The sequence below is a fragment of the Aythya fuligula genome, chromosome 1 (assembly GCF_009819795.1).
Source record: "Aythya fuligula isolate bAytFul2 chromosome 1, bAytFul2.pri, whole genome shotgun sequence".
NCBI lineage: Eukaryota > Metazoa > Chordata > Aves > Anseriformes > Anatidae > Aythya > Aythya fuligula.
In genome coordinates, this window is record NC_045559.1 from 152,580,504 (window position 1) to 152,599,811 (window position 19,308).

Below are 19,308 nucleotides of genomic sequence, written 5' to 3' on the forward strand. Positions count from 1 at the left end.
TCCAGTTGGCATATGTGAGGTTGAAACCTATTCTTTCTGATGTTAAAGAGATATTTTAGGTGTTTGAGCAAGCAAGCGAGGTTAGCAGGACAGGAGGACATGACTGTCACATGCTGTAAGGTGTAAGTGGTATCTTGATACAAGTCACTGGCTGCCTGTCCCCAGATCCCAGAGGGGACACAGGAGAGAAACAGCAGCCCTGGGGAGTAGCCAACAGACCCCAATGGGGTGATCCATTCAACACACAGCTTCTTTATCCCTATGGCAAATGGGGTCCACAGCAGGCACTCCCCAAAACAAGAGTCCACATGGATTTTGTTATATTATTCCAGACCTCTAATCACACTTGTCTAGGCTCATCATCACCCTATATCAGCAGCAGAGCACCAAAGTGCCCTGCAAATGCAGGGGAGCACACCCGCCTGCTCAGCAGCCCCAGGACTTGACCTCAAAACACCCAGTCACAGGCAGCATCAGCAAAGCAGGACCCAGTGCAGCTCCCTGCTGGAGCAACTGGAGCAACTGGCCCTATCAGCTTGCACTGCAAATTCTGGGGGTGGCACCAATGCTGTACTGAGCATAAATGCAAGGAGTGCAATTAAAGAGCTAATTCAGGAGCAATGACAGAGCCTGATCGGGATATATTTCATTTTCCCCAAGGACAGCTACTGATATAACCACAATTATTACTCACTCTCTTTTCCCGGGTGAACTGTTCTTTCAGAGCCTGTGAGGTGGTGGTTGCTTTCTTGAGCACTGAATTCACTCCACTCCCACTCATGTCAGCAGCCTGACTTGCAGCTGATTCGAAGTCTTTTAGCCAAAATTGCCTTTTTTTTCACCTCGCAAGTGCTCTCGCTAGGGAGCCTTCCTGAAAAGCACAGCAAGAACGAGATTGCTCGGGTCTACACAAATTGGGGGAAAATGGACTAGGAGCAACAAGGCAGCTGCTCCCAGTCGAGTATCGCAGTGGGGACCTGCCTGCCCTGAGACCTGGCTTTCTTGACTCCTCGAGATAATGGGATCTTCAAAAGCCTCTTCCTGGAACTGAAATAATAATTTTGCAGTCATCAGCCTCAGAGTGTGGTCTCTGGTTTTTACGCATGTTTCATTAAAAGACAGATACAGACGAACAATGTAATTTTACAAGGAGCTGATAAAATACCCAAAGACAAAGATTTAATTTAAATAAAAGTCCCTAATTCTGGCACAAAGTTAGTATTCCTCTGTGCTACCAGAACAGTGCTATGAAGTTATCACTTCTGTATCTCCATAAACCACGTCTGTATGGCTCAGTGATGAGCCCAGGCTATTGTTTTCTTTTTTAATCTCACTGGTGGTGTGTACTTGACCCTCACCTACTCAGAGATGGTCCTGGAGAAGGGCACAGCACCAAGGGTCAGCACTGGATCCTCTGGGATCTGATCTTCTTACCGGGATTCCCTTAGCCTGGTGTGCCTAACTGCTTCCCCAGTGGCTCGGCAGCAGCCACATCGAGGAGCCAGAGGATGAGGGGAATGTAAGAGGACTGGAAACAGCTTCTGCTTTCCCATTTTAATCTGTGATTGCAAAGCTGTCAGGCTCTAAGCCCAACGTAGGCGGCCTGGCTCCCACCTTTAACAAGAGGAGGCGAGGAATGCCTTCCTAACCCGCCTCGCATCTCTGTGACTGCGGGCGCTGCGCTGCAAATCAGATGGTAACAGAGATTCATGCTGATGTCCTGAATACTGCCTGGTGATATCTGGGATCAGGGGCTGGACCACAGAAAGCTGAAGGGATCAAGAGGCTATCCAGGTGTAGTTACCCCTTCCTGCTGTCATTGCAAAGACTCACCTTCTGCTGCAGCACAACAAACGTGCTCCTTCAGGCTCCGTGGTGCAGCCTGGGGAGCAGCCTTTGCAAAATTCAGCACGGCTCAGAGGAGCTTTAAGTGTTTCTGTGCCCCTCTGCCACCAGCAGCTGCCTCCCAGCTGGGGCATGGGGCCTGGCTGGCTGTTAATGTGGGTACAGCAATTAGAGGCTGAGAGCTCTTCAGGGCCAGCTTCCAGCCACCATGTGCAGTGGGGGCACAGCTAGAGCTGCCTTCCTGGCTCTTGTGGTGAAAAAAAAAAAAAAAAAAAAAAAAAAAAAAAAAGGCATTTTAAAAAAAGGCATTTTCCATTGAAAACACCTGATTACATTTTATAATCCTTATTTCCATCAAGGCAACAGCCCTTGTTTGGGGTACCACAGCAGTACAGCCCCAGAGCCTGAGCATCTCTGGGTGAAGCCCCAGGAGCGTGGCAGGGGAGCAGCGCAGGATGGGCAGGGACCTCGGGGTCCCCTCCCTGCAGGCAGCAGCATCCCCTCTATGCGGGTGTGCTTAGAAGATATCTCTTGAGCTAACTTGCTTCTGGCATATTATCTTCCCCTGTAATGACATGCCTGTTTATCAAAAACATAAACTGTTTTCTAAATCCTTCCAAGCTCACTGCAAACAGCTTCACCTGATGTTTCAGCTCTTCACCCACCAGCTGCATGCGATTTTTTCCCAGCTTCTAGCCAGCTCCCCCAGAGGATATAAGGGCTTGTTTTTTTTTTTCTTTTTTTTTTTTCCCATTTAAGCAAGCTTTTGCTAAGAAGAGGTATCTGAAGCATGCATATACTGTTCTTTAATCCCTTACCTCCCACACTTCCCTCTTTTCTTAAACCAAGCTGTTAATAAGAATGCAGATTACTGTAGCCAGAATTTATAGCAAGAATTTGCAGTAGCCAAATATAAATTTAAAGAAAAAAATGGTAGCAGCATGATCAAACCACTGCTCTGCTCATAAACATTTCTACAGTATATATTTTCCACAGATTACCTATCACAGGTTGTAGCCAAAGATACACCTTTAAATGAGTAGAGCTGTTTTGAAAGATTTCCTTTGTTGCAGGCATCAGAGACAGCATTTCATATCTCAGTGTCTTTAAATCTATTCTAACTGAGAGGTCCCAATGTGATTATCAAATGTAAAAGGCAAAAAAAGTGTGAATTGCCCCACAAGTCACGCTGAAACTGGAGAACGCAAGTTCATCTGTGTATAGCTGCAGTTTGGGGAGGAACTGAGCAACTGTGCATCCCCCTGAAATGGCAAGCACGACATGGAGAGGCAGAAGAAGGACCTTTTCTTCTCCCACGCTTGCTCATGACCCTTCTTGCTCCTGACACCTCTCTTGAGCACAGCCCTCCCTCATCCTCACAGGCACCACACTCCCCAAAGGCAATGCAGTCAGGAAGAAAAGTTTGGTCCACGTTTGGAAAATGTGCTGTAATTGCCTTTGCCTGGCTGGGGTGTCCAGCACATTTCTGGCAGCTGGGAAATTGGTGGTTTCCCCTATGAAGATGATGTTGCTGTCATAATTTCAGCAGACCAAGAAGCTGGGAAAGAGTTATGTGTCGAGGTGGAGAGAGCCTTGTTTGTGCACACTGTGCAGGCACCAAGCTTTGCAGACAGTGTGAGGCCATGTCAGATTTAGGGGATGGAGCTGGTAATAGGACAAGCCTTTACTTATCTATGTGTGACATAAGTACTCAGCTACCTTTTCTCCCTGTGACAAAGCTGCCTCCCAGCTGCAGGTTTTTAGCAGTTGCTGCACGGCTCAGACAAAAGGGTGTGTCTGTGTCTTCTCTTGTATGAAGCTGTACTGAAGGCTTGTGTGCATTTTTCATAGAATCACAGAATGGTTTGGGTTGGAAGGGACCTTAAAGATCACCTGGTTCCAGCCCCCTGCCATGGCCAGGGACACCTCCCACCAGCCCAGGCTGCCCAAAGCCCCATCCAGCCTGGCCTTGAACCCCTTCAGGAATGGGGCACACACAGCTTCTCTGGGCAGCCTGTGCCTGTGCATCACCACCATCACAGTGAAGAATTTATTCCTAATATCTAATCTAAATCTACCCTCTTTTAGTTTTCTAAAACTTTTTTTTTTTTTCCCTTGCAAATATTTTGTGGTTTGGACCCAGTGTAAAAACTTACAATTAGAAACACTTTAAAGGCATAGTTGAGCCTAAGTGCATTTGTCTCGGTTGAGTGCAATGCCACTTCTTCAGAAAGCAGTAACCCATCACCGAAAAGGCTACTCCATTAGTAGCACTTACGTTACTTGTGCATATGTAACACAAAATTGCCAGCGAGTAAAACGGCCATTACAACTCTCAATTAAATTGACATATGCACATTATGCAGCTCTCACATCACCTCCGTACCCTCCTTTACTGCTCACTCCAAACCTCAGCAGCACAGAGCTTCTCCCAGCAGCTTTCCCTGCAAGAGATGATGGGGAAGGACACCCCAATACTCCCCAGCAGCAACAGTGCATTTGTGTGGCATTTAGCATGTGTGTCTGCTCAGACTGGGAGAGTCGTGGCCAATGGAAGTGACATCAAATGAAAGTAAAAGCTTATTAGCCATGTTTCTGAGTTTTATATTGTTACATTCTCACACTTCATAGCAAAAAAAGCACAGGACGTGACAGCACATTCATTATTTAAAGACCCACTTCAGTGAGAGGATGACAAAGCCTGTAAAGGCATGGAAGATAAAGCAGGTTACATTATTTTAGTTCACTGCTGGGAGCACAGATCACAATATTTAGACAGCCCATGACAGGAAAAATCAATAGCCTGCCAATGGCTTTTCTGATGCACCTTCCAGCCTCTCTGAATGGGGGAGAGGGGAGATGGGTCTTAGCAGGGAGGTCCTCAGACAGCACGTGTGGGTGGAAGGGTGAGTCTCTTGAGAGCAGAAGAGGGTGTCCAACAAGAGAAAAACAGCTCTGCTGAGGGTCTTGAGACCACAAGCACTTTTCAGCTTTTCTGCTCTTTCAACTTGCTCTAAGGAAATGTGAACTGCTGAAACGCAGCATCCCTGGTATGTTGTAGGCAAACTGTTTTTGCTGCTTGTCAGAGAAATGTCTGGCAGCTGAAGGCGTCTGACTGCACTCTCTCGTTCCTTATCAAACTCTTTTAGGAGGCTCTGACCCAGACTCCTCAATAACTGCTGCTCTTTGTGCCTGTTGATAGGATATAACTCCAGAAACTCCAGGACAGAACGGACACCTTTGCCCTCAAACGCCGTCCTCAGCAGAACAGGCAGCCACTGGTTGTGATGAACAGCCCCAGGTGCTGCTCCCAGGCACAGGTCAGACACCTACGACCCCCTTTCTCCCAGATCCTGCCTGAGGGCTGCTTGAAGGCTGGCAAAATCCAGAGGCAGAGCCTGAAAAGCTGCACAGGCAAAGCCAGTGTGGTGGGAACTGCATCTGACTGTGTCCTGCTGGAAGGAAGCCCCAGCTGGCAGAGCTGTGGCCTACCTTTACCAAACTGCACCTACCCTTCTTATGTTTGATGGTGGTGGCAATTCCTGTTCACACTATAAATTCAGACAGCAGCCAGGGCTTTTTAGGACAAATTTCAATGTACTCCCACAGTGTAACTGCTGCAGACCCAGCAAGTGAAATCACCCCCAAAATGACATTTTGCTATAGCATGCTGGAGAGCTTGTAAGACCTTGTGCGTGAGGCACATTCAAGATCTGGCCACAGAGAAAGATCTATGAGCAACAACGGGTGGATAACTACTGTGCAAATGAAAACTGTAATAGCCTGTTTCTATGCCTTGAGCGTCCTAAACTACCTCTCAGACAAAATGCTTTCATCAGACAAAGAGTACATCAAGCCCCAAGCCCTGAGTTTGAAGCTTGGATAAGTAGAAGTGTTCCTGGGAAGGGAGAGCATCTTCTCTCTCACCTTGTCAGGAATCATCAGCAGAAAACACCACAGTGTTCATTTGCTGTCAGTTATTCCAGCAGTGGGCTAACAAACTGAACAGCTAAGGCAGGCATCATCACATGCTGGGCTCAGGCGCTTGGTAAGGTCTTTCTAGCTCTTGGGAGACATCTATTCAGCAATGGTATTGTCTGTGTACATTTGTGCTGGGCAACATACTGACCACTTAATGACAAAAAAGGCAGGACATCATACGTTTTAGCTTGATGCTCTCTTGCTGTCCCCTGCAGGGTCCTCTTCCAAAGGGCATTCATGTCCTCAGGCTTCTGCTCCCTAAAAACATGATGTTTATTATTTCTTAAGACAAGCCATATCAATTATAGTAGCTAAAAAATTCCACTTGCCATAGTTTTCCTGGAAACCTCCTTGGTATTCATTACCTGCTTGGCAGATTGCATGAATTTGAATGCTGATTTACAGAATAGAGCTTAAAACCAGTGTGATATATCTAGTCAGTTGGAGGACAGGGCATGGGGCCTCATTTCCAGTTTCATTGAAAGGAAATATTAAATGCTCTGTTTTATTACAGCAGTTCTGATCATAGCCATGGTATGTAAAATAACAGCTTCTGTATTAACGCATATATAGGTTCAGGAGGTCCAAAACCTAACGTGGCTTTAACTTTTAACAAAACAGAAACTGAAGGAAGCTATGCAGATTTAAAAAATGTACATCTTACTTTAATGTCCTCTCCTGATCCCCACAACCTTCTCTGTTTCCCACATTTAAGCTCCTACAAATCCTAAAATTTTTCTCCCTACATAGTCCTCCTGCCAAGGACCCTGTCAGCAGTTATTGAACCTCCAAGCAGGAGGTTCAGTGACATTGTATTGGACATCACTGGCCAAGACCAGCTCTTGACCTTTCTCAGTGTCACCAATGGACTTGTGTCTTCCTTCAAAATCATTACTTAGCTGGTGGCTTAGGTTCAACCACCAGCAGGTTTCATAGCTACACTCTCATTTGTGTTTTCTGTGCCTCAGCAGGGACCCCAGAGATGGGGACTACAGCAGATGTTTCCATGTAGTAAATCAGCACCAAGGGTATAGTTTGCAAACAAGACAAATTGATCCAGATCTTAATGTTTGGTAGGGGAAGGGGAATCAAGCCTCTTCATATTTAAGCTAATCCTCATGGAAAAGAATGGTAATGATTTTCCTGACACTTCTGAGGTCTGTCTCATGTTAGATTAACCCAGCCACAGGTCTGGATCTCGTATTTGCTAGTGCAAGGATGTTAATTCATCCATGGAGATGGAGTGAGATCTCCAAAACAATGCTGAAGAGCAAGAGCCACATAACAAACACTCACCTTGAAACAGCAGCTCACGTGTGAGAAGGTATGTCTCTTTTTGCTGTATAATTAACTTCAACTTGAAATCAAACGAAGACAAAAAGTAAGATCTTTGTTGGAAAAAGAATATAAGGTTAGAACAAACAAACAAATAAACAAGAAACAACCAACCAAAACAACAACAACAAGAGCAAAACACCCTTTCCATATGGATAAGAATTGAAGAGGGCAATCCAAACAAATCCATAGGCCTCAGCCAACCACTCTCCATACAAAACACAGGTATCCAAAATTCTTTGTTGAGATGAACATCTAAGAGCCACCATCACGCAGAGCTCAGCCAGCAACATATCTGTTCAGTCACCTAACCTGATCAGCAAAACGCAACAGTGCACTGTCCACCAGCATCTCTAATGTGAGCCAGGTAGGTCCACTGGCAGGTTGTGTCCCTGCTGGTAAGAGCGTGGGCAAAAACCTGCTCTCTGGCAGGGTTTGTCTAAAAGGGAAGGTGTTTCTTGTATAAGTTTTCCCATAAACTTCTACCACTATGGCTACTATGACAAATGCAGCCTGTTGGCCTTCTCTATACTGGGTTAATTTGCCTCCCATGTGAGATATTGTGGCCATGCTGCCCTGAGCTACCTCATCTGCTGTAACCATTCCCAAGCGGGTGATGTCCCATGCACAACATCCCACCAGCCCACTGCGTGGCCCAGGGGATGTCAGTGTTTGAGAGCCTCCTCTGTCTACACAGCTGCAAAGCATTATCATTACCCAAACAGAAAAGATGAACTGGGAGTTTGCCAAAGACTTAAACAATTAATAAGCTAAATTTCTTTCCCTCCTCACTGAGATCCCAGTGTTGTCAGAAGGGCATTAAGGATTTCTCTTTGTTTATTGGAATTAATTTACTTCTTCCCCCAAATGACAACTGCAGCTCGTTTAAAGTAGTCAGTCTCACACTAATTTCTTTGTTCAATGAGTGCCATTCAGCTCCCCACAGAAGTTACCAAATTAAAAATTGTCAACTTCTGTAATGGCCTGACCTTTTCAAGCTGAAAAAGTTCAAAGTCTGGCCCACTGGGTCCAAAAGGAAAGCAGCCAAGAGCTGCTGCCTGCACTGGAGCATCAATGTGAATGCTCCAACAGGTAAATAGTCACTCAGAGAGCTTGGGAAAACATCTCACAAGTTGAGCAAGTAGAAAATGTGCCACGTGCAGAGAAAATTAAAAAGGAAATACTGTTTTGGTGATATACCCTAGGGAACAGACAGAGCTTGTGTATCTATCTAATCTAACTTAATTGTTAGGAGTTTATGTATTTCCATACTTTGAATTAAGAAAATAAAAGGGGGGGAAGTGGGGGAGATAACCAAAAATCCAAGCTTGCTTGTTCAGAAACTTTTAACCTTCTCTTACCTCCTTTTCCTTTTTAATTAGAGCACTTATTTGCTAATCATCTGGATTAACTTTAGGTTTCGGTAGCACTCAGAGCCATTGCCCTGTGCTCAATACAAGCGTACACTTGGAGCCTGGCAGTGCTTCTGCTTGCTCTGATCTTACTGCAAGAAGCTGCTGAAGGAGATGACCCCAATAAAACCCCCTCCTTCTGTGGTATCAAATCAGGCATGTGAGCACCCACAGTGGGAGTGTGGGGCAGCCTGAACCAGGCCTTCCCATGGATGTCGCCCACCTCGTGACCATGCAATCACTGGCTCCAGTCTGAGGGGCCCCATGGGGCTTGGAGCAGGCAGGCAAGGGAGAACAAACCTCTCTGAAGCAGCCCCTTGCTAGAGGAGATCCTGCACCATGCAAAACTACAACCTTTTGCTCTGGTCCTGTTCAACTGATGAATGTGAGCCACCCTGCTCAGAGCCAGGGTCAGGCCATGCACCCGTGATCCTGCTCAAGAGTGGCATTAAGGATGGTTTACTGTGCAGATGAAGTAAATTAATGCAGGGAAAGGAGGGGACTACCAAAAGTAGTGTATTAGGATGCAGACTGTGGGCTGTTTGCTGTCGCTTGATCTAACGTGGGTTTGTTGGAAGGGTTTGGGATTTTGTTCTGTTTGTTTGTAGTCCTCGGAAGTGCTGCGTAGGACTCCTGTGACTCCCACAGACAGATGACTTCTGATGTAAACTTACTGACACATTACAGTGTGTAATTTGCTAATGATCTTCCCACTAATGATGCAGATTAAAAATGACAGCTGACAAATCCTTGCCCAGAGGAAAGGTTGCAGGGAGCAGGGCACTGGGAGCAAATCTGAGGGAGGAATCCCGCCTCCTATATGGCTGATAATACATACAGCTCCTTGGGATTTATCCCACATCTTTGCTGAGAAGTGAGAAAGGCAGGTCTCTCTTGCGATTTATATGTTCCTCATAAGTTTCTCAGGGACTACAGATTTTCTTCTGGCCTCCTGGCATGGTAGTTACCCTGAGTTTAAATGGTAATTGCTCCATGGGTTGCTCTCTGCATTGACAAAGAGCAGCTGTGGTGTCATGGCTTTGGCTGGGATAGTTAGTTTTCTTCATAGAGGCTTATAAGATGCTGTGGTTTGGACTTTTGGTGATAGCACTCTGATGTGTTTTGTTGCAGAGCAGTGCTTGCACAGAGCCAAGGACTCTTCTGCGTCTCACACTGCCCTGCCAATGTGGGGGCCAGGGGTGCACCAAGAGCTGGGAGGGGACACAGCCAGGACAGCTGGCCCAGGCTGGCCAGAGGGATGTCCCATACCTTGTGGTGTCATGCTCATCAATAAAACCAAGGTAAAAAAGGAGGAAGGAGGGAGCATTCAGGGTGATGGCATTTGACTTCCTAAGAAACTGTTAGGCATGATGAGCCCTGCTTTCCTGGAAGTGGCTGAGCACCTGCCTGCCCATGGGAAGCAGGGAATAGATTCCCTGTTTGGCTTTGCTCACACACTTGGCTTTTGCTTTACCTGTTAAACTGGCTTTATCTCAGCCCATGAGTTCTCGCACTTTTACCTTTCCAATTCTCTCCCCCATCCACCTGGGGAGAGTGAGTGAGCAGATGTGTGATGCTGAGCTGCCTGCCGGGGCTAAACCACAACATGCAGTCTCTTGGATTTTATTATTTTTTTTATCAAACATTAAGCCATTTTACTAATATCTAAGAGGCAAAGTTGAAAGCTACAGGGCCATGCACACTAATTACACTGTTTCTGATAACAGTGGGGATCTTTGGAGATTTAAGTATTTGAACAAAGGCTTTGGTTTTTATTTTTTTATTTTTTATTCTTTGCCAGAAAAGGGAGGGCATTGAGAAGGGAGAATCAGCATGAGCTTACTGACTAATTACAGCCTAGAGAACACCAGTCCTAGTCCCTAAAACTACTCTATTTTGATTACTGCACTTCAAGACTGTATCTTGGGCTCTACAGACCTCTCTGAATACATTTTTTCCAGTGGAATTAGGAAGTCGATAATTGATGTCACCAGGCCTTCAGCAATTCCTGCTGCCTACCCAGACTTTTTACTCCACATGGCTGAAAGTACAGAGTCGGGTCAGCTTTTTCTAACTGCAAATGCATTCTTCACAGAGAGTCTGAATTTGTCTCCTGCACATCTGGCCTGGTATCTAGCTCCTTGCTGACTTCTGTTGCTGGAACTTCCTTCCCAAAACTGTGTCCAGACCCTTTCAAATCCTTCCTCTGAACCTCTTTCTGTGTTATATACTGTAAAGTCAAACTATTAGTTGGGTATCTTGCTAGGAAAGTCCATTGTAATTTCATGCATGGATCTTTATGATGAATGACCCATGGCCTAGACAAGTTTTTAGCGTACAGGTAAGGGCATGGAAAAATATACCTGCAACACACCTTTCCTCCCATCAGTGAAGTTGCATGGGTATAATGTTGACTAATGTGGTCTCAGGAAGTTTTCTTTTAGTTCACAGTTTCTGAATGACACTTTGTGGTGTACTTCAAAAACGAACAAGGGACTCCCTTGGTTGGTAGTGCGCACAGTACTCCTGACGTTAGGTTTGTCCATGCTGCATCCCTTACCCACTGTACCTCCCTTTAGAGGGGAGAGAAGGTACTCTGGGTTTCAGGTATCATAGAACCACAGCATGGTTTGGGTTGGAAGGAACCTTAAGGATCACCCAGTTCCAACCCCCTGCCATGGGCAGGGACACCTCCCACCAGAGCAGGCTGCCCAAAGCCCCATCCAGCCTGGCCTTGAGAACCTCCAGGGATGGGGCACCCACAGCTTCTCTGGGCAACCTGTGCCAGGGCCTCACCACCCTCAGAGTAAAGAATTTCCTCCTAATATCTAATCTAAACCTATGTTCTTTTAGTTTAAACCCTTGTCCTATCACTACACTCCCTGACAAAGAGTCCATCTCCTGCTTTCTTGTAGGTTTCCTTTAGGTACTATTAATCAACTGTCTTGAACTAACTCTCCACTGAGAACTGAAGTCAAATGTATCATTGTAGACCTTAAAACAAATGCCAGCTTGAGGTTTCTTCCCTGAGCTTTTGGTAAGAGCCAAACACTAGATGTGCCAGTGCACTGAATGTGTGAGGTGACCAGACTCCCAAATTCCCACATGTCAGAAGTACTTCTTCACCTCCTCCAACCCACTCCAGAGTCACCCCATGCCTGTGGGCAGGCAGATTTTCCTGCCTGCTTTAACAGACAGTATATCATTATTCACTATTTATTTACAGCCTTGGCATGGAATGCATCTCCTCATACTGCTGTATTATTTATAGGCTAAGGCAAACACTGGGATATTGACATGAGACTACGAGACGTTTTTAAATTCAGAAGCAGCTCATAAATAAGGAGTTAAGTCTTATATTTTAAGAAGAAATGCTAAGGTTCTTGTCTTTAAGCTTTATTGGGAAAAGCTGAAGAAAATAGTCTCCACAATACTGTCAAAATCTATTAACCTGATTCTTCCCCAGCTCACCTCTGCTGTAAGCCAGGCTGATCCCAGGGCCATCCTGCCAGCAGAGGGGAACCAGGTCACTGCTGCCTCTGTGGTGAAAAAAAAACAGAGCAAGAGGTATAATTTCACTCAGTGAGTCTCCCTTCACCTTCTATAACAGCTCCTATCTCCGGTCACCTCTTACTCCTCTTGATTTCCTAACACTCCCCAGCAACTCACCTTGAGGAGAAAGATGTCCATGTAACTTTCAGCTGCTATTTTCTCCTCCTAATCCTGGGCTATTTGGGGAACTTGTTTGTTAATCTGTCTTTTGTTCATGATAAAGACTAGCTTGCTTCCAAGAAGTCAGGAATCAGAATAATTGACCTCAAATTGTCATTGGTATCCTTGGGCACCAGCCCTGGCTCATCTGCACTCTCCTGGAGAAGATAACCACAAACACAGGCTGAGCTTTTAAAAGGTGCATTGTAAAATCCTACTTTCCATGGCTTCTAGAATGCATGCCTCTTCCCTTGTTTCTCCCTATTGCACACATCCAGAGAAGTAAACAAGCCTGAATTCTTGCATACTATTGAAATATAAGCATTAAATCATTGTAATTATACACTTTTGGAAGCTGCTAGGGTGGAAAGTTTGATTGTTGAGTTTCCAAATCCTAGCCCTATTCATGAGATTTTTGCAGAACTAAAAGCACTCACCTTTCTTCTTGACAATCCTAGAATCACAGAATGGTTTGGGTTGGAAGGGACCTTAAAGATCACCTGGTTCCACCCCCCCCCCCGCCATGGGCAGGGATGCTACCCACTAGATCAAGTCACCCAGGGCCATATCCAACATCCACACATAGCTCAGTCTTGCTTCCTACTGAGCGTAAATAACAATGTGGCTATCAGTGCCTTTTTGCTATAATTCCTATGTGTGGTTGTATCAAATTAAATCAGAAGAGGAAGTTTATAGCACTTCACATTTTTCCATATATGGTTTCATGCTGTTATACAGTGTTCATCACATTCTCCGTACCTTATTTGCTGTGAGATATCTGAAATTCTTTGTCTTATCTGATCCATGATTTAAGATTCTGACCTTTTCAGCTTTCTGTAATTTGACTGCCAGCTCACTCAATATGCCTTTGTTTATAGCCTTACGGCAGAGAGACCAAGCGAAGATGTGAGCTGCTGGTGTGCTAGAAAGATACAAAATTCTATTTGCCAAAATTTGTGTGCAGAAGAAGGAAACGGAGATGTAATTCGAAAAGTTTTAAAAGAATCTGAGAATACAGATGAGAAAGGGGATTAAACACACTGCCACTATGACTCTCTGCTAAAAGAATGAACCAAAAAGCAATACCTTTCTGTTTATGGCAACCTGTGTGAAAAGCAATTTCAACACTAATAAAAACTGATTTTTCACCTCCATGGCGAGAGGAGCAGAATGGCAGCATACATCTTAACACTTTCATCAAAATGGTTGGGAAGGTAAATGAAGCCTTTATATCTGCTTCTGGGATGCTATGTTGGCTTGCCTCAAGTTCTGCTCCCCTGCTGCCTCGTCAGCTCACAGAATGAGCTCTGGGGACACTAATCTCTGCTGGAGAATAGCTGCTAAATTATTCAGAGTACCAAAGACAAGGGCTGAGTGTGAATTACAGAAGACCCTGATGGCACGGCGTGACAGTGATAGAATGACAGATGAAATTCAGCTTAGGTAAATTTAAAGTGAGACATATGGGGAAAAATAATCCTAACTTATCATTCGTAGTTGAGTGTGCTACTTGAAAATGAGATCTTGCACTTATAATATGTAGTCTTATGGAAACGTATATTTGTTCTTATAACTGGTCAGGAAAAAAAAAAAAAAGTCTAAACTAAATTCTAGGAAATATTATAGAAAAAAAGAAAAAGCCTATAAACAACATGCAGAGCGTCCTTATGTCACCATAAGGATCCCTGGTGCACTTGTATCTTGAATGCTGTGGACAGGTCCGGTCCCCCTATCTCCAAATGAAGATGAGGCAGATCAAGAAATGCTGCAGTCAAGCTCGACCAGGATAATGGAAAACGCGGATATTTACAGAACAGCCTTATGTTCTTCTGCCTATTGCAGACACAAAGGAGAGGGGTTATGGTAGAGGACCATGAAATCAGGAGTTGCATGAAGATGAGCAGGGACTTGTCGTTCAGCGTGTCTTTGAAGGTAAGATTTAGGTGTGCTGAAATGAAACCAGAAGGTGGCAGGCTCAAAACAAACAAAAAGAGGTAGTTTTCCATTGTGCCAATGAAAATGTCATCACAGGTAAGCTAAAATAGTCTTTGCTAAAGGTACTAAAATTTTGCTTGAGTTCAAAAAGCTTTCCTGCTCTTACAAGAAGCTACTTGGGCCACTACCAGAGTGAGTAGCTCTAGCTGCCCCTAGTTCGGCTATTCCCTGAACTATTCTTAATTTAAATCTTTGGGGTTTTATTTGTAGTATGTTGTTGACAGGGGGACATAAGCTAATGCTGATTTCTCAGTTACACCAAAGAGAACACCATAAGCTTGAATAAAAGCTTTTTCCCAGGGTTCATCCAGTGGACAAGGCATCAAAGCAGATAATTAAAGCCTTCAGATACAATCCATCTGCTTTATATTTCTTCAGGCTACCTTCATTTGTAGTAAACAACAACAACAACAACTACAAAGGCAGATTAGTATATTCTGGTTTGGATAGCTGCTTCAGGAGATGAATCACCTTCTACCACTGCCTACGTTTCCCAAGCCTGAGACCATTATGACTCAACAAGAGTGCATGTTTTGCCCAGGAGTACCACAAACGCATATTTCCTACATATTCATTCCTCCAGATACTTAGTCAATTTTGTGATTTATTTAACTTGTTTTAAATGTGACATAAACAATATTGACTGACAAATTCTGCTCAAAGTTTATAAATAAAGATGCTTCTTTAAAACAAAATCTGGCAAAGACAAGCCTGGCTTAGGCCCAACAGAAGAAGTTTACATTCAGCTCGTGATCTGCTGAGCTAGCTGCCCAGTTGATCCAAATAGAAGATGAAACATCCTATGACTGTTTATCTAAATCACTGATAAACTGTAGCTCATTTATTTGCCATTTAATTCTCATAAACATACAGGTGAGAAAACCTATGTTTGTGCAATTTTTGCATCTAGTGCTGAGCCTATGTCCTGAAGTCTTGGTCACCTCGTGATTCACTGCAACTGGGATGATCATATATCCTCTTTAACCCAGTGTTTCTCATTTTCTTTGCTTGGAAATCAAGGTGCCTGGTGGGGCAAGAGTATCCTTATGGATCCCCAGCATTGAGCGGGAACCCAGAAGATGAGAAGAGCTCCCAGTTCAGGGCTAGTAGTCGTGGGAACTAAGTGCTTGTGTGAGCATATCGGAAGTCAAAGGGACTTGAAAAGCAAAGGAGAGAAAGCAGGGACAGCTGTGAGATAGCTAAGGTCCAGAGAGGCTAACTTGAGATAGTGGCTTGCTACATGGTTCATAAAAGCAGCTTTACGGAGAGGAAGAAAATGACTGTAAGAAGCATTGGTACCTAAGAAGACATTGGTGCAAATCGTACAGCATCCCCAAGATTAGTGGGGAACTGAGGAAGGGATTCAGTATTTCTTATTTATCTTCATCTCTGACATTAGTACTATGTTAGAAACGTTCTGCACAACTATTTGCTACCATCAGCAAGCATTTAAGAAGAGTAGAGAAAAAATATAAAGTTCACGAGGCTTCAGCATCTGGATGGACACCATCAAGGTAGCAAAAGATGTCTGAGCTTTTGGCAATACTCCTGCAGGTGATGAAAAGCTCCTGCTCTAGCAGTTTGTGCTGGATGGGTTACCATTTGTCTGTATCTGATCCTTACAAAAAAACTTCCCCCAAACCAAAAGCAGGTTCATGGCTGGGCTCTGTCTGACTGGCAATCCAAAACATTGTGTCCAGCATGTAGGAATCAATGCAAACAGTATGCAAATGGCCAGCGGTGACATTTTGACAGAAGCATGGGGGGTGTGTGTGTGTGTGTGTGTGTGTGTGTGTGTGTGTGTGTGTGTGTGTGTGTGTGTGTGTGTGTGTGTGTGTGTCTGTGTGTGTGTGTGTGTGTGTGTGTGTGTGTGTGTGTGTGTGTGTGCACGCATGTGGGCATGCAGAAACAAGTGTCCACACACATGTTAACCTTCAGTCACTCATGAAAAGTAGCTCTACTGATCCCCAGGACCGTAATTGGACCTGTGCAGCATTAAAGTCTTCCAAAACATTCCTCCTTTCTTGGCAATGTTCATTTCCATGTGATTTCTTTCCTGAAACCCTGTCTTGACTGTGACATCATGCACCTGCAGACCAGTCAGTTTGTATTGCCAATTATACTGATGACATGGTTTCATTTTGGTCTGTTGCTGATGGATTTCACCTAGGGTTGTTTTGTTTATCCTGCTTAATATCCAGCCATTTATTAGCATGCATATTCCTGCATCCTGTTAGTCAGAAACACTTAAACTTCTACAGCTGAGATATTGTCATTACTGCTTATCACAAGCATCACTGGTCACAGGTTTACAGTCTTACAGCTGAAGCAGCAATCCTGACACTAAACTCCCCATAGACAAAGGGACAAACATTGCTTGGTCTCCACATGTTTGGTAATGCAAGGCTGCTTGTTTGTCGCTTGAATGTCACATCACAGAATTGAAATCCCAAACGGACTGCTGGGTGACCTTGCCTGCTTTTGGCAGAGCACAGGTTGTTTCATATGAGCCCATCAGATCCTGCCTGAAGAGGCTGGGCCTTAGTGTATTTTACACAGTATAAAGATTTCTGGGTAAGACAGAAATCCACCAAAAATCTCCTGTCAATTATTTCCTTGAACTTTGCATAGATAAGCAGATTTTTCAGGGCATCTTCACATCCACACTTTCACAGTGGATATCTCTTTGGCTCTCTGATGGTTCCTCCCCAAGAATCTTCTATTTCTTCTATTCCTCCCCAAGAATCTTCTATTTCTCAGCTACCTCGCTAATTCCAGTGGTTTTGATCACCATCTTTGCACAGATGGTCCCCAGGTCTCTCCATCCCTAATGTTCCCCCTCTGGTCTTTGTGAATTTTAAATATCTCTAGACCTACTCACTTGGAAGCCTTACTTCTATTTCCAGTGCAGTCTTTCCAAAAGTGAATTTCTGCCCCCTTGTCCTCTGGTATGGCTGAGGCTCTACCTCCTCTAAAGTACCTTTGGTTTTTCGTTTGTTTTTCCTCTTGTTTGCAAACAGTGAGGTGCAGGAGCCATTTCTGGGATGAGAGTCTTCTTACCCCATGATAAGTGTCTAAAGCAGGCCAGATCCTAGTACCCTGAAGGTCCACTTGCCTCCATTGGCAATAAGGGGATTCCCAAAAGCAGTGCAAGGAGGCTGATTTTTAGTGATGTGAGGGGACCCTGTATGTTTCACCATGAAGTGGGCAGCTGCTTACCCAGTGGACAAAATCCTTTAGCAGTCCTCTTGCCAAAGCAGGACAGGCCTTATTTATTCTCCCCATTATGCGTTTTTAGCACCCTGTACTTTCATATAACAGTAAGATTTATAACAGTCATTTACTTACCTCCATACTGCCTAATCTCACTTGCTCATATTCATAATTTTAGGGGCATACTCACAAATTTCTACACGAATGTTGAGAGGTGTCACACCTTGTATAACCTCTGTAGCTAAAATAGAATTTAACGTGAATTAAATCTTAAAAATCAAAGCCTTTCTCCAGAGGTATCTAATACAGTCCAGCAACGCCAATTCCCACTCTTGCTTATAACTGTGCCATAACTGCACATTACAGTACAAATTTCTGATGTATTTCTTGAAATGTAACCATGTATGTGGAAAAAATTTATCTGTCTTCTGGTGGCAAAATCCATTTCTACTTTGCTATATAGTAATATTTATCAGCAATGCAGACATTTATTTCATTTACCATCTTTCCGCCCCTGCTTCATAGCTGCTTTCACTGGAGTGCAGGACCCAGTAAAGTAATAACATTCATTTTGCTCTTCCATCACTCACACTGTCCTGCAGTGCGTTTGATTTTGTGCTCGCTACTGGTGATGATGATGGACTCTCACCTTGCAGATTGTCTCAAGTGATGGCCCCAAAAGTACAAACACCATCAGAGCAATTTGGATTCCTAAATACAAGTCTCTAGGAGGGAGGGACTGTTTATTTGGAGGCCTGCAGGTATTCAAGACATCTGTACAGGGCTTGCAGATATGACACAGCACCTACGCCAAGACCTATGTCCTTCTGGAGCAGGGGTTGGAGGCCAGGGAGGCAACTTCAGGACATCATAAACAGCACTGAATGATTCTGTTTAGCAGCCTGAGTTGTTCCCTGATAGTATCAACTCCCTCTGCCATCTGGTCTTCACTGTCAGGGTCCACTTCTCATGCCCACTCAGCCATCAGCTTCTGGGGGACTGGTTTCAAACAATAGTATGAGTTTCTAGAGGCTGACAGGCTGCCTCCCAGGAACCAAGTTTAATTCACATCAGCCACCAGGCAAGCAGTGGGATACTGCCACTATTGCAATTTACAGAAAACTGGAGATTAGAAAGTTCTCCTACCTTTTTATGTCCCCAAAATGTTACACACTAAAACAGTGACATGAAAATTGAAATTTGCAATGGGGATTTCATTAATAGCACTGAAAGGGGTACAAAAGGTGATCAAACACAGTCCTGTTGCAAGGCGTATGTATAGTTTTACCTTGTTCTTTATGATATTTAATTTGGTCTTAAGTTTTTTTCAGAGACTCCAGATGCATATCCATACACATATACAAAACTTCTAGAGATGACTAGAAGTATTGACAAATTCAGTATTGAAGTGAATGGCTCTAAAAAAAAAGTGCAAAATTGGGTAGGATGAAACGAGGATAAATTCCAGAGAGGTACTGTTTACTGCAGACTCAAACAGCCTTCCTTCACAATGGTGGTTTTTAAACAGTAGCTGTGAACAATTAGAAAATTATTAGGAAGAATTTAGAAAATAAAATGAACTCGAACCTTTGAGAACTTCCTTTCTTCTGCTACCCTAAACAACTGCTGTTTTTGTTGTATCCCAAGAGTAATTTCTCAAGCAGAGTTTTTTTTGTTTGTTTTTGTTTGTTTGTTTGTTTGTTTTAGTGTTTTTTTTTGTTGTTGTTGTTGTTTTTTAACCATTAATACAGCCTTACACAACATTTAGTACTGGTCAGTTGACTTTGCTGAAAAAATGTCCTTTTTTTTCATGTGA